Consider the following 12568-nt stretch of genomic DNA (forward strand, 5'->3'; position numbering starts at 1 on the left):
CAATATATTTGCTTCTCTCAGTTGGATCTTTCTGCCAATTTCATATCCTCCCCCATTTGGAAAGATGGCATTTCCCTACAGAAGGTAGACCTAGGCTTGCAATCCTAGAAAAAAGTAAAATCTTACCAGCCTTTGCAACCCCTTAACTCCTCAATCTCTCACTCCCTCCCAACACACACCTGCTGCCAGATTCAGCAGGCCCCGGGAAAGCCACCATGTTTCCATCTGCCAAAAGGCAACTGCAGTCACCATGACCCTTCTTCTAGCCACTAGCCCATATGCTGTATTGACAAATGTCAGTCTCCTTTGCCTACAAAGCACTTCCTGATTGTGCTTTTTCCTCTCCCTCCACTGTTCTTCTTTACTTCTGGTTGTTTCCAACATACAGCACAAGATCCATCCTTCCCACTTGTGCTTCCTGGTTCTATCTTTTCCCCTCCAACTACTCTCAAGGCCGGTACAAGTCACTGCCTGCTTACTGCTTGGTTGTACTGTGTGTCACTGAGTCCACTAAGACTCCCACACTCTCTGAACCAAGCTCAAATCTTTAGTGTCCTCGATTGCCCTTTACCACTTCTTATTACTTCATCCATCGTTTCTTATTACTTCATCCATCGTTCCATTCATTTACCCCTTCATCCATGCACCCATGCATCCATCTATCTGTTCATCCATCCAGTATTTACTGTGCACCTGTCATGAGTTGGACACTACGCCCATCGCAGAAGATAACAACAGTGAACAAAAAGGGGCCTGGACCCTGCTGCCTTCCCATGAAATTGGCAGCCTGGTAAGGACAGACATAGTAATTCAATAATCGCCCTAATGATGTTTTACTAAAGTAGCCATTTATCCTTATGACCCTGACCCAAGAGAATGGGTTAATGGGCTAATACTGTGGCAGATGCTCAGTGCCACCGCCTTGCTCTTCCTTGCTTTGCATGGCTCTTCCCGTGGCTGGGTCCCCTCATTGTTTGTATCCCTAGTAACATCACCTCCTCAGTGAAGCCATCTCTGATAATCCTCCCTGAAGCAGCAACCCAGGCAACTGCTTATTCTCCCATGCTTTATTTTCTACTTAGCAACTGGTATCTGTTGTATTTGTGCTTTACCTACTTACTGCATGTGTTAAGCAGAATGTAAGTTCCAAGAGGGTAGGTGCCTCACCTCTATGGTTCACAGCTGTCTCCAGAGCACCCAGAGGAGGCCCAGCACATAGAAGGAGCTTCCTAATTATCTGACAAAAGAATAAATACAACCCAATACTTCATGGCTCCTTTTAACTATAGCCTCCCAATCAGATCCTGCTTATATTCAGTGGCTGGGCCAGATGTGAATCCTCAACAGAGACTAATTCTAGAAAACGTAATTAATCAAGATATGAAAAATCAAGTTCTAATCGTTCACTCCTTTGAGAGCTGATACATCCACCAACAAAAGTGTGGGGATGAAGCACATAACCTACAGCCACCTACCTAACTGGGGTGACTACAGTTTCCACCAAAATGAACCAATACAGCGTCTCGCCCACATGGGGTCATGGGGTGACAGCACCAGAAGGTGGCTGCTCAGGGCAATTAACTTGAGTTGCTACCCCATTAATCTTCTCACTGTATGGAGGCAACTGAACAAAGCATCCTTTGGACAATCTGGTCACTCAGAAAAAACAAATGCACTTTAAGTAGGTGAGCAAAAAGATAAATAACTAAAGCCTTCCATCTGTCATATTTAACAGGGCAACACAGCACAGACTGACGGCCAGCTACAAACCGCACTGCTTAACGTCTAGCCGGTTAACCCAACAGATGTCAACTGATAGCGTCAGGGTAAGAAAGCCTCTTATGAAATGGGAGAAGGGCAAGTGACTGAGGATTACACACTTCTATATATGTTTTGCAATGGCCAGTATATTTATTTTACATTATTGATATCAGTCCTTAGTCTCTCAAGGATCTGAAGCAGCTTTATAAACAGAATGTGGTCAACAAAATAATAAAGTAGACACGAGGGCACAGAGGCATCAAGAAGCACAGAGAACTGGAATGAAACAAGGGTGGTGCCTGGAAGATGGAAGAAATGATTCAGGGCAGTCCTAAGTCTCTGAGGTACCTGCCTATCAAGCTAAAATGGGAGGCATACTCCACCAGGGTTATTATTAAGTATCAAAAAGAAAGATGCTGCCACTGCCTAAAAGGAAGGAAAGCATTCTTTAATGACAGGGTTAGAGGGCAGGCTTTCCAGTCAGACCGCCTGGGTTCAAGTGCCGGGTCCCTCACTCACTAGCTCTGTGCAAGTTACTCACCTCTCTGGACCCACATGGAAGGGCTGCTCCCATGTACACCAAGCGCTCAGCACAGGGTCCAATGAGCGTCAGTTTTTTTGTACCGCCATCACATCAGGAGGACGTGGAAGCCCCACGGTGAAGGCATCCCCCTCAGTGGCTAGGGCAGGATAGCAAAGCGTGAGCATTCTGTCTCCAGAGTCAGAGACACTTGGGTTTCAGCACTACCACTCATGAGCTTGTGTCACCTTAAAAAGTGACAACATCTCTGAAACCTAAATTTTCTCATCTGAAAAATGGGCATGGTAACAGTACCTCACAGTGGTTATGAAGCTCTAATGAGATAATCACAGTAAAATGCACAAGGGCCAGTATTTCCTGACTGTTTATGAGGTGCCAGGAACTCAGAGTAAAACTTGCGTGTGGTGTCTCACCAAAAATCCTACAGAGGCAGTTATTTCTCCTTGGAGATCAGGGGACCCTAAAAGATAATGGGCATCAAGTATTTAGCACACCCCCAAGATGCCCACACCGTGACAAATGTAACCTTGCCAAGACGCTGGTGAGACCCAAGAGCTGTCGCTTCAGGTCTCCTGCCTGAGAATCTAAATAAAGATACTCTGGAAGGAAGAAGCTTGGTCTCCAAAAGGGAAGCAGTACTATCTTGTGTAAGAGGAGAAGTGAAAAGTGACAGCAGTGCAGAAGAACTAAGATACCTCCCCCACAGAGGCAGGATGTGCCACGGGAGAAACGGGGGGCTGAGGAACAGGGGCCCTCAGCCAGAGGCTCGTGGAGACAGTCACTGCCCCTCCCTACTGGACTTGGCGAGCCCAGAGCCCTGCACACAGTTCAAAGGCCTGTTTGTTCAACCTCTTACTGTGATGCTCTGTTTGGAGGGCTTGGGAGGAAAGGGGGACACCCCCCTCTCAGGACTGTTTCCCCAGATGCAGGTTGGACCTCAGAATGGAGGCAGCGGGGGGGCTCGTCCTCCCAGACCTCAGGCTCTCAAAACAGGGCCTTTCCACACGCCACGTATCCACTCCTCTGTGAACCTACGAATCACCCCTTTCTCCATCTAAGAACCAGTAGTCAGGTAGAGACTGTTTTGCTTTTGCAAAGGTTTTGCTGCACCCCACCTGGCAGATTTGAGGTAACCATTTGGTGGATGCCCCTGGAGAGTGTGAGTGGGGAGATTAAAGGGAAACAAGAAAACTTTCTGGACTGAAAGAAATATCCTAATTAGGCTGGCAGTAGACAGAAAGGTGTGGTAGGAATAACAGCAACAACAAGACTATACCTGGGACCTGTGAACATGTCACCTTACAGGGCAAAGGGAAACAAAGTTGCAGACAGGATGGAGGTTGCTCATCAGCTGACCTTCAAATAGGAATATTATCCTAGATTGTTCAGGGAGGCAATCTAATCATAAAGGTCCTTAGAAGAGGAAGAGGAAGTCAGATGCCATAAGAGAAGGACTCCATTCAGCACTGCTGGCTACAAGGATGGAGGACGGGGCCATGACCCAAGGAATCCAGGTGGCCTCTACAGGAAAAGGAAAGGAAACAGAGTCTCCAGGGGAGAATTCAGAAAAAAACGCAGCCTTGCCAACACGTGGATTTCAGCCCACTTAAGACTCATGTCAAACTCGAGATAAAAAATCTGGTTGTTTTAAATCACTAAGTTTGTAGTAATTTGTTACAGCAGCCGTAGAAAACGAGTAGAGCTATAAACATTTGTCAAATCTGATCAAACCATACACTTACCATCTATGCACATTAGAGTCTATAAATTATGTCACAACGAAAAGGGAGAGATGGTAAAAAGATGGGCTTTGTTCCCAGAAAGCTCGAGTACTAGGTAAAGTTGTCCAGAGAAGGGGCTACCCTCCGAGGCCATCCCCACCGCAGACGGATCTGTGATGCTGCCCTCACCGCTGCCCTTTCATTACCCTCCATGTGTCTCCACAACACATGGGACCTCAAAGCCCCTTCCATGCAAGCTGTCTTGTCAGCATGTTAGGAGACTGCCAAGACAGATATCATCATTCATAAATCCGTCACATTATATATCAAAGAGTTGGGTTAGGAGAGGTCAGGGTCTTCCTGCTCCCCCGTCCTGGGCTCTTTCTACCATCCTTCCTTTTTAAGGAACACATGGAAGCCCGGCCCCAGTGGCTGGACAGGGAACTCAGAGGAAATGAAGGCTGCTTTGGAGGGCAGACCCATAGAACCAACTCCAACCTCACAGACAAAGGGTCTGCTTGGAGTAGCTTTAAGGAAGTCTGGGGTTGGAGCAGATGAGCAAGTGACCAGAGGCAGTGACCACCTCCATGGCAGCTCTGGAGGGCAGTGGTGGCCACGGCGGGGGGGTGGGGGGGGTGGCGCTAGGCGTGGCTATTGTAAGCCAAGCTGAAAGACAAGAACCACAGAAAAATACTTATTACAAAATGTTAAAGCAGGAAGCACTCTATTCTGGCAGTTTCCATTTCCAAAGCTGTTCCCAGCAGAGAAATCCCGTTCCCCGCCTCCCTCTGCAAACACCATCTTAGGGAAAGATGCCATGTTGAAGGGAGATACACGCAGAACTGTTCAGCTTGAAGCAGGGTGGGAAGAACCGTCTCTCTGCCACTGGAACTCCTCCTTAAAATGGCAGGCCCAGGAAGTCTCTTTAGAAACCACCACTTCAGTCTGGCCCTCCACATTTTACAGAGGAGGAGACTGAGGCCTAGAGGGGCAAAGGGACAGACCAAGGACACAGAATCCTTGGCTCCTGACCATCCATGCCAGTCACTTTATGACCATGCTAGGCTGTGGCTGGGTGACACGATGGCCTGAGTGCACACTCCTGCCCTCAGATAACTGTTAGGTGGCCACAGGTGGCCCTCATTGGGCTACTTAAGCTGTAGAGGTTCTAAGGAACTGAGGTCTTATTTTAAATAATAATGAAAACATCGTTTCAGGTTGCTCGAAAATATAAGATATTGCCTTGGCAGCCACCCACTATGGCCACTTAAATCCTTGCAAAGAAATGGAACATGGTTTATGACAAGCCCACCCAGCTATTGAAATAAGAGGCACCCTGAAGTCAGAGACTTACAGACAGTGGCAGCTATTCTAGGAACAGGCAGGCAGTGTGCAGGAGGGGGTGGGCGGACACTTTTCTTCAGGTGCAAGAGGTCACAGTCTCAATGACACTGCAGGCAGGGGGTCCCAGAGCAGAATGGGAAACAGAGGCCTTCCCTATGCTCTGGACACACACCAGGGAAGGTACGAGAATGAGCACCTTATTGAAAAGCCATCTTCCCCAGAGTTCAGAGACTTAGGGGCAAAGACAGACTTTGTACCCCAGAACACAGAGCCAGCCAGCCAGCCTGCACCTATAGGAACACAAGGCCTTTAAGAAGGAAGCAGCCCTTTATAGGTGACTTAAAGAATGGGGAATGGCAGGAAGCAGAGGTAGACGTCATCCCAGATGGAGCCTGTCAGGAGCAGGGAGAATCCGGGGGCAGTGGTAAACAGCACCAATGGGACAGCTTCAAAACTTTGATCCTGCCCCAAAGGAAAGCATTTCCATGTTGAGGTTGGCCCACCTTCTAGAAGCCCTTGTACTAGGCCTGGAGGGAATCCAGAGGATGAGCTTTTCCATTTCACTGTCTAGTACTACATGACTTGACCACCAAAGCCCATGAGGTTCCCTCTGGATGGTCACTTATCTGCTGTAAAATGAATTAAACTCTCTGAGTCCCACAATTTGAAGAATGTGACTGCTGAACAGATTCCTCCACATAGTCAGATTTCTCTCTTCTCACTCTACCTCTGAAACAAAAGGATCTCAGACTTGGCCTTGGGAGTCTTGGGGACTTGAGGAGACATCTCCAACCAGACCTTCCCAGTTTGAACAGATCCTCTCCGGGTGTCACAGTAACAGCAATGGCTACCTGTGGAGTTCTCTTCCTGTACCTGCGGTTAACTGAAAGTTTACTTCCTGGGGACCTCCTTTCTATAAACTATGCTATAGTGAATGGTAATTGAACAGTTGCTATTTTTTAAGCACTAGGTATTTTATACATATTATCTCATTTAATCCTTACAACTATCCCATGAAGTACGTATATGTATTGTTATTAATCCCACTTTACAGATCAGGAATCTGAGGCTCAAAGAGGTTAAATAACTTGCCAAGTCACACAGCTAGGAAATGGTAGTGGTGCCCCAGGAATTAGTCCCCATTTGTCTGTTGCGTCAGCCCATGCTCTAGACCACTCCGCTTTGTTAAATACCTCTCACCTGAGCAAGTCTGTCAACCTCTAAACACTTTCTAACTTTTTATAATCCAGCCCCCACCCCACCCACCCCCAGTCTCCCAGCTGCACAAACACAGACTATTCTCACAGTAAAGAAGAGCTATGGTAGATACACATGTGAATGTCCCAACTTTCCTCTGAGGCTTGATGCACTTGTTAAGATGGGCTCCCAAATAAGGTCCCTCTGCTAGTTGAAGATTTGCCAGGGCTGTGGGTTATATGTGAACAAAACCATGGTCACACAATGACAGCTATAGGTCTTGAGTCTTTTTCTTAGAAACCAAGGACAACAATCAAAACCCAAGACCATGAACCCTGAACTAGGTGATAAAGCACACGTGATTAGGCATAGCTGCTTGGAGAACTGCAGGTCTGGAAACTTAAATTTTAGCCTTCTCTCCCCACTAACCAGCTGCCTGACCTGGGCAATTTACTTAACTGCATTTATGCCCTCAGTTCCTTATCTGAACAAGGAGACTCTTACCACCTGCCTTGTCTGCATCACGTGGAAGCTAGGGGCCCATCAAGGTTGCAGCTAGGAAACATTATGTGTGAAGAACACTTTGATTACCATGGGATCCTATTCAAACCCAAGGTTCTGCTGTTATCTTTTCAATTCCCCTTTCAAAGGAAGGGTATTAGAACATAAGACAGGTGGATCAACCTATGCGCTGGGTGGTACATGATGAGCAAAGTCTAGTGTGCAAAAATCATCCAAGGATAAACAATTCTAGCTGATACTGGCAGGTCAAGATGGCCTCTAAATGGACAGCAAAAATACAGTAAATAACAATTCTCAGTAACTGTCACAATAAAGGAGGTTAAAAAAAATTCCAGCTGGTATTTTATTAGTTACAGAAACCATTCAGATTCCTTTGTACATAAAAATAAACAATTTTCCTTCCATTTCTCAAAGTTTAATGTAACCCAAGGCACAATACAAGCTTGGTGTCAAATGTTCCTCTTAGTCCCTAATCTTTCAACACAAACTATTTTTCCTTTATTTACTTACTTACTTATTTACTTACTTATTTAATTTAAATTTTTTTTTTCTTTACCATTCTTGATTTGGGGAAAAGTCTGATGAATGAAAAGGGTCTAGTAATTAATAAAGTGGTCAAGAATCAAATACTCCCCTGGTATAAATGATCACTCTAAGAAGGAAATTTCTTGCAAGGTTTGAGATGGGTTTTAACCAGTAAACATCAGGAACTTTCAGCTCACCAAGCTGTGTGAGGATGTCTCCAGCTTTAATGAGTTTAGAAATAATACACATTCAAGGCAGAAAATAAAGAAGTGATGAAGCAAACCAACTCTGGGTTAGAAAGACATCCACATTTCAAGTTCATTTTTCTGAGAGAAAGTTCTCCCTCATCTAAACCATATAGCTGTCTTTTGAGGACTTACACAAATGCCCTATTTCAATTACTCTGCCAGCTAGGGCTGGACAGAGGCCACCTTCTGGTACAAGGCAGATTTCTAATGCCTGAGAGAAGAGGTGGGGGACAAGGAGATCCTCACTCGAATTAGTCTGGTCACTGAGCTCCGAGTAAGGGCCTGAACTTCCAGGTCAAAGCCAAAGCAGTGGCTCTTCATGATGCTTCTTAAGGTGAATTAATTTTGGGTTTAGCAAGCAGAGAAGTCCAACCTGCTCTATAAAAACCACTTTTCTCCTGGGATGGAAAGCTTAACAACTCTCCTTTTTTTTGTCACCCAGTGCCCACAGGAATCAGCACCTGTGAAGAAAGTCTGCCCTGTTTGGTAAGGAGGCTGGTCCCCCCTCAGTGTGGATCAAAACACTAACAGTTTCTCAAATTATTCATCAACAAACAACTAACAAAGTGTACTCCCACCCCCAATATTTAAAGGTGCTTTCTTACAAAGTCCCTGTGTGTATAGGTAAACTGTAAGTAAACATCTCTAGCAATATTTAACAGAAATATCAAACAGTTTTCAGAAAGGCAGGTCAGGCATCCTTCTAGAGGACCTTGGACCTTTGACCAAGGGAAAAGACATTAAGGAGACTCCACATTTTCTCTGGGTTCAATTCTCAAAACCCACCATCTTTTGTGTGTGTGTGATGGCACTGTCTCTTCTAGCCAAAGATGGAAGAGAAAAACATAAAGTCTCCAGAGGAAAAGATGACCAATGGAATGTGAAATAGTTCCAACGCCCAAACTTGCCTGACGTCACAGTGGACTGTAGTAGGTACCTCCTCAGGAATCTTCTTCGAGGGCAAGAAGGCATCATGGTTGCTCTTCACATCAACATGAGGCTTATAATAAGGAAAGGTGGGTGTGTATAGCAAACAAGACTTTGATTAGACTTGACGAAGGACTTTTGTTAAAGCACTCAGGGAGGTTTGAGAATCTGTCCACGGACGTCTACTCAATTAAAGAAGATGATGAGAACAATCTCAAGTGCATGCCTGGGGCTAAGGAGGGGCTCATCAGCCTTCAGGAGTGCCCTCCATGCCTGCTTCTAGGACTCAATGAAAAGTAACTTCTGGCGGTTAGGGTGCTCACAGGTCCCATTTTGGCTGCCCACAGACTTGCCATGGCATCTGTAACACGAGTGCACAGGAGCCTTCTCGGCGAGCCTCCAACCTGCGCCATCAGGCCTGAGAAGACATGTGTTGGAAAACTCTTAACACCCCAAATTTCGACTATGCATCCACACTAGAGGGCACAGGGGGCCAAGGCTGAGTCTGTCTGTTCCCTCCCACTTCACTCAGGGTGACATCTGTGCTACTGAGAAAGAGGACTAACACAAGAATTGGATGGTAAGAACTTTGGTCTTTGCTCTTCTTTCCATTCCGTGTGCTGAGGGCCATTAATCAACATTGACCGACTTTTCCTGCCCTAAAACCTACAAAGTTCCCCAGGGCATCCAACTTGAGCTCTGTATCCTTCACACACCCATTTCCCGTGTTTGCACAGAGAGCGGCAGGGGCTCCAAGGAAGGGCTCTGTATCCCTCACACTTAGCAAGGTCCAAGTGGATGGGCAGGGATGGCTGAGGAGATGGGTAGGTTGGAACAGGTCATTTGTTAGCATGCAGCCTCAGTTCCCTCACGTGTAATGGGGGAAGGAAGAGAAGTACCACCCTGCTGAGAGGCCTGCCGGATGGAGTAAAGGAGGCACCATGGATGAGAGCCCGGCAGAGGCCTGGTACGTGGTGGAGTTTTATACTGGCCACTTTCCCTTCTCTGCTCTCAACAAATCTATGACAAATCCACTCGACCATAAAATCCAAAGAAAAATAAATCCACTCCGGCCTGCCAGGGGCAAGGACACTGGCTGGCAAAGAGCAAAACATCAACCAGAGTGAGTGCCTTCCTGATGGAGATTCCAGTCACCCTGAGTCCTCTGCCCAGCTCAACCAACTCTCAGGCGACAGCTCCCCTGTGAACCCCAAAGAAGAAGCTCCAGGACTTGCATCTCCCAACCCCACAGGCCCATTTCACTAGGTACTAGCCCACCATGTAGCTTCCTTGTGGCTGCAGAGAACATACTTGGGATTTGACAGTAAAATATACAGATGGCCAGGAGGATGGAGACGGCGGGATGAAATTACACAGCACTCATCTGTGTAAGTGCTGCGTAATATATTATGGCTTTGGCTTCAGTAACGTGTATCCAAGCAAATGATGGCCAGAGCCAACTTGGTGCCCTTTAGAAGCACTGACTAGGGGTTGGCAGGGGCCACAGAGATCACTTAATCCAGCCTCCCACCTGACGACAGGCATATTACCGGGGTCCAGCCATCATTAGATGCCCTGCTTCCCCCACCCCTCCCCGATGCTATGCTTCGACCACCTTGACCTCCTTCAGCTCTGGCAATAGACCAAACCCACACCAACCTGTCTGTCTGAACACCCTTGCCCTCTGCTCTTTACATGGCTGGTTCTCATCTGTTAGGTTTGGGCTTAAAGGGCACCTCCTTGGAGAAGCCTTTCCTGACCATCCTAAGTGGGTTCTCCTTGACATTCTACACCGTGGTTGCTTCCTTCCTCATGCTTCTCCCAGTGTGTTAATTATTTAGCTGGTTTACTAGCCATGTCTCCCACTAGACTGTAAGCTCCTAAAGGGCAAGGACTGACTACATCAAGGCCAACTCATACAATGCCTGGCACCCACTAGGTGCTCAGTGAGTATCTGCTCCCTTGAGGAATGCACAATTCTGAAGGAGATTTATTTCCAAAAACCTTAAAGTGAATCAAGCTTTGCATGACAGTAGCTAAAGTTTAACTCAATTACCCAAAGATCCCTGTCTGCGAAAGCCCAAAGTCCTGCCAAATGGAGAAAATGAAGCATTCCAAAGACCAGGTGAAGGTGGCTGATGTGGCCTTCTAGCCTCTCACAGGCTTATCAGGTTTGTACACATGCCTCTGTGATAGGCTCAGGCTACCTGAGATCCTTAATCCATCTAGTTAACTGTTAACTACTCTGGCCCCACTGACACCTGCATTAGTAACTATGGAGCAGGAAGGACAATCAATTGTGAGCCTTCCACCGACTCCCCGACATAACTACAGGTTCTTGGGCTGAACAGTTTGTGGGGTTGTGTTGCAAGGAGGCTAATAAAAACATATTTCTCAAACACCGTATGGTGAGGGCAACTGAAATGCATCCTCCTCAAAAGCAATCTAATTTTTTTTTTTTTTTTTTTTACATCCTGAATGCAGAGGGAAGCAAACAGCTTGAAGATGTTAGATGGTTTATAGAACTACCCCTTCAGTGTCTGGGCCATCTTGATGGAAGCAAGTTTAAAACCCAGGCATAAGAAAGTGGTAGAAACATCAAGAGAACCTTTGCCATTTTCAAAAAGGAACCTGGGGGGCCCTTAGGAAACATAAGTGGGCAGAGATTTATCAGTGAAAAGAAGGGTCGTGGCAGAAGTCCCCAAGCCAGCTGTGGAGGTCTGTTAGGTTCTGAGGCCTAGGTTCCTTACTTCTGCACCAGGTGCCTTTCCTCTCGCCAGGGCAGGATTCACACTGTTGGCAGTTTCTAACAAGAAAAATATTTTCAACCATGAAGTTAACTCTGCTGGAAGAGCTCCAAAGGGAAAGTCCCTCCAGTTACTCCAAGGAAAAAAAAAATTACCTTCTTGGTCTGGAATCTGGGGATATTTTATGCAGATGTCTCTAACAGAAGTTAATAAAGGGAAGTCAGCTTGCCTTTGATTATTCAAACAGGCTACTGCTATTAAGAGTTGCACAACTCTTGGGCAAGGCAGGGGTGGGTCCAGGCTTTTTTTTTTTTTTTTTTTAAGCCTGTCCTCATGGCAACTACTTATTCTTTTCTAAGAATATTTCATTCTAACTTCCCTACTCACATCTTTCCAATACCTCTCTTCTGGCGGGAATGTGGCCAGTAACATGAGGCCAGCTCAGAAGGCTCTGTGGTGGGCACTCCTGGTGCCTGCCACATAGGGGTTCTGAGAATGACAGTTCCATGTCCCTGCTGAGAACTGGATGGAGGAGCCACTATTCTTTTCTTCCTCTCTTTTTTTTGGGGGGGGGGGGTGCAGGCTGAATAATTTCAACCTGCAAGGTAACAGAAGTTGCCCAAGCTCTAGGAATTATCACTGTGGGACAAATGCGTTCTCTTATTTTCATGTGGTTCTATTTTATAATGTGCTAGGTGACACAGGAGACAGCCACCCGCCTAGGGCAAGAGCACACAGGAGGATGGAGGGAAAAACAAACAGCCCTTCTCCTCTGGGGCATAGCAACTGTTCATACAACTGACAATGGAATCCACCTGGTTTGGGGGCACTCCAACAGGGAAGAGTAAATTTCTATTGGGTGAGATTAAAGATGTCTGGGATAGGTCCCTATTATGGAGGAGCTGGGTAATAAAAAAAAAAAAAGAAAACCATGAGAAAATAGGGGAGGGTGAAAACAATATACCTTAGCGGAAACTCTTCTGATGTCCTGGAGCTACACAATGCAGAACTCTTGGTGGGGGGTGGAGGTGGGGG

The 12568-nt window shown here is 46.4% G+C and overlaps 1 protein-coding gene across 9 annotated transcripts in view; it reads right to left on the reverse strand.

Annotated features, from left to right (window-relative positions):
• The window catches only part of ITPR1 (inositol 1,4,5-trisphosphate receptor type 1), a 328509-nt gene that overhangs the window by 75294 nt on the left and 240647 nt on the right, over positions 1-12568 (reverse strand). The gene's annotated exons all lie outside the window — the stretch shown is intronic.

This window comes from Puma concolor, chromosome A2 (assembly GCF_028749965.1).
Source record: "Puma concolor isolate L17-30 chromosome A2, mPumCon1.1.hap2, whole genome shotgun sequence".
Classification (NCBI taxonomy): domain Eukaryota; kingdom Metazoa; phylum Chordata; class Mammalia; order Carnivora; family Felidae; genus Puma; species Puma concolor.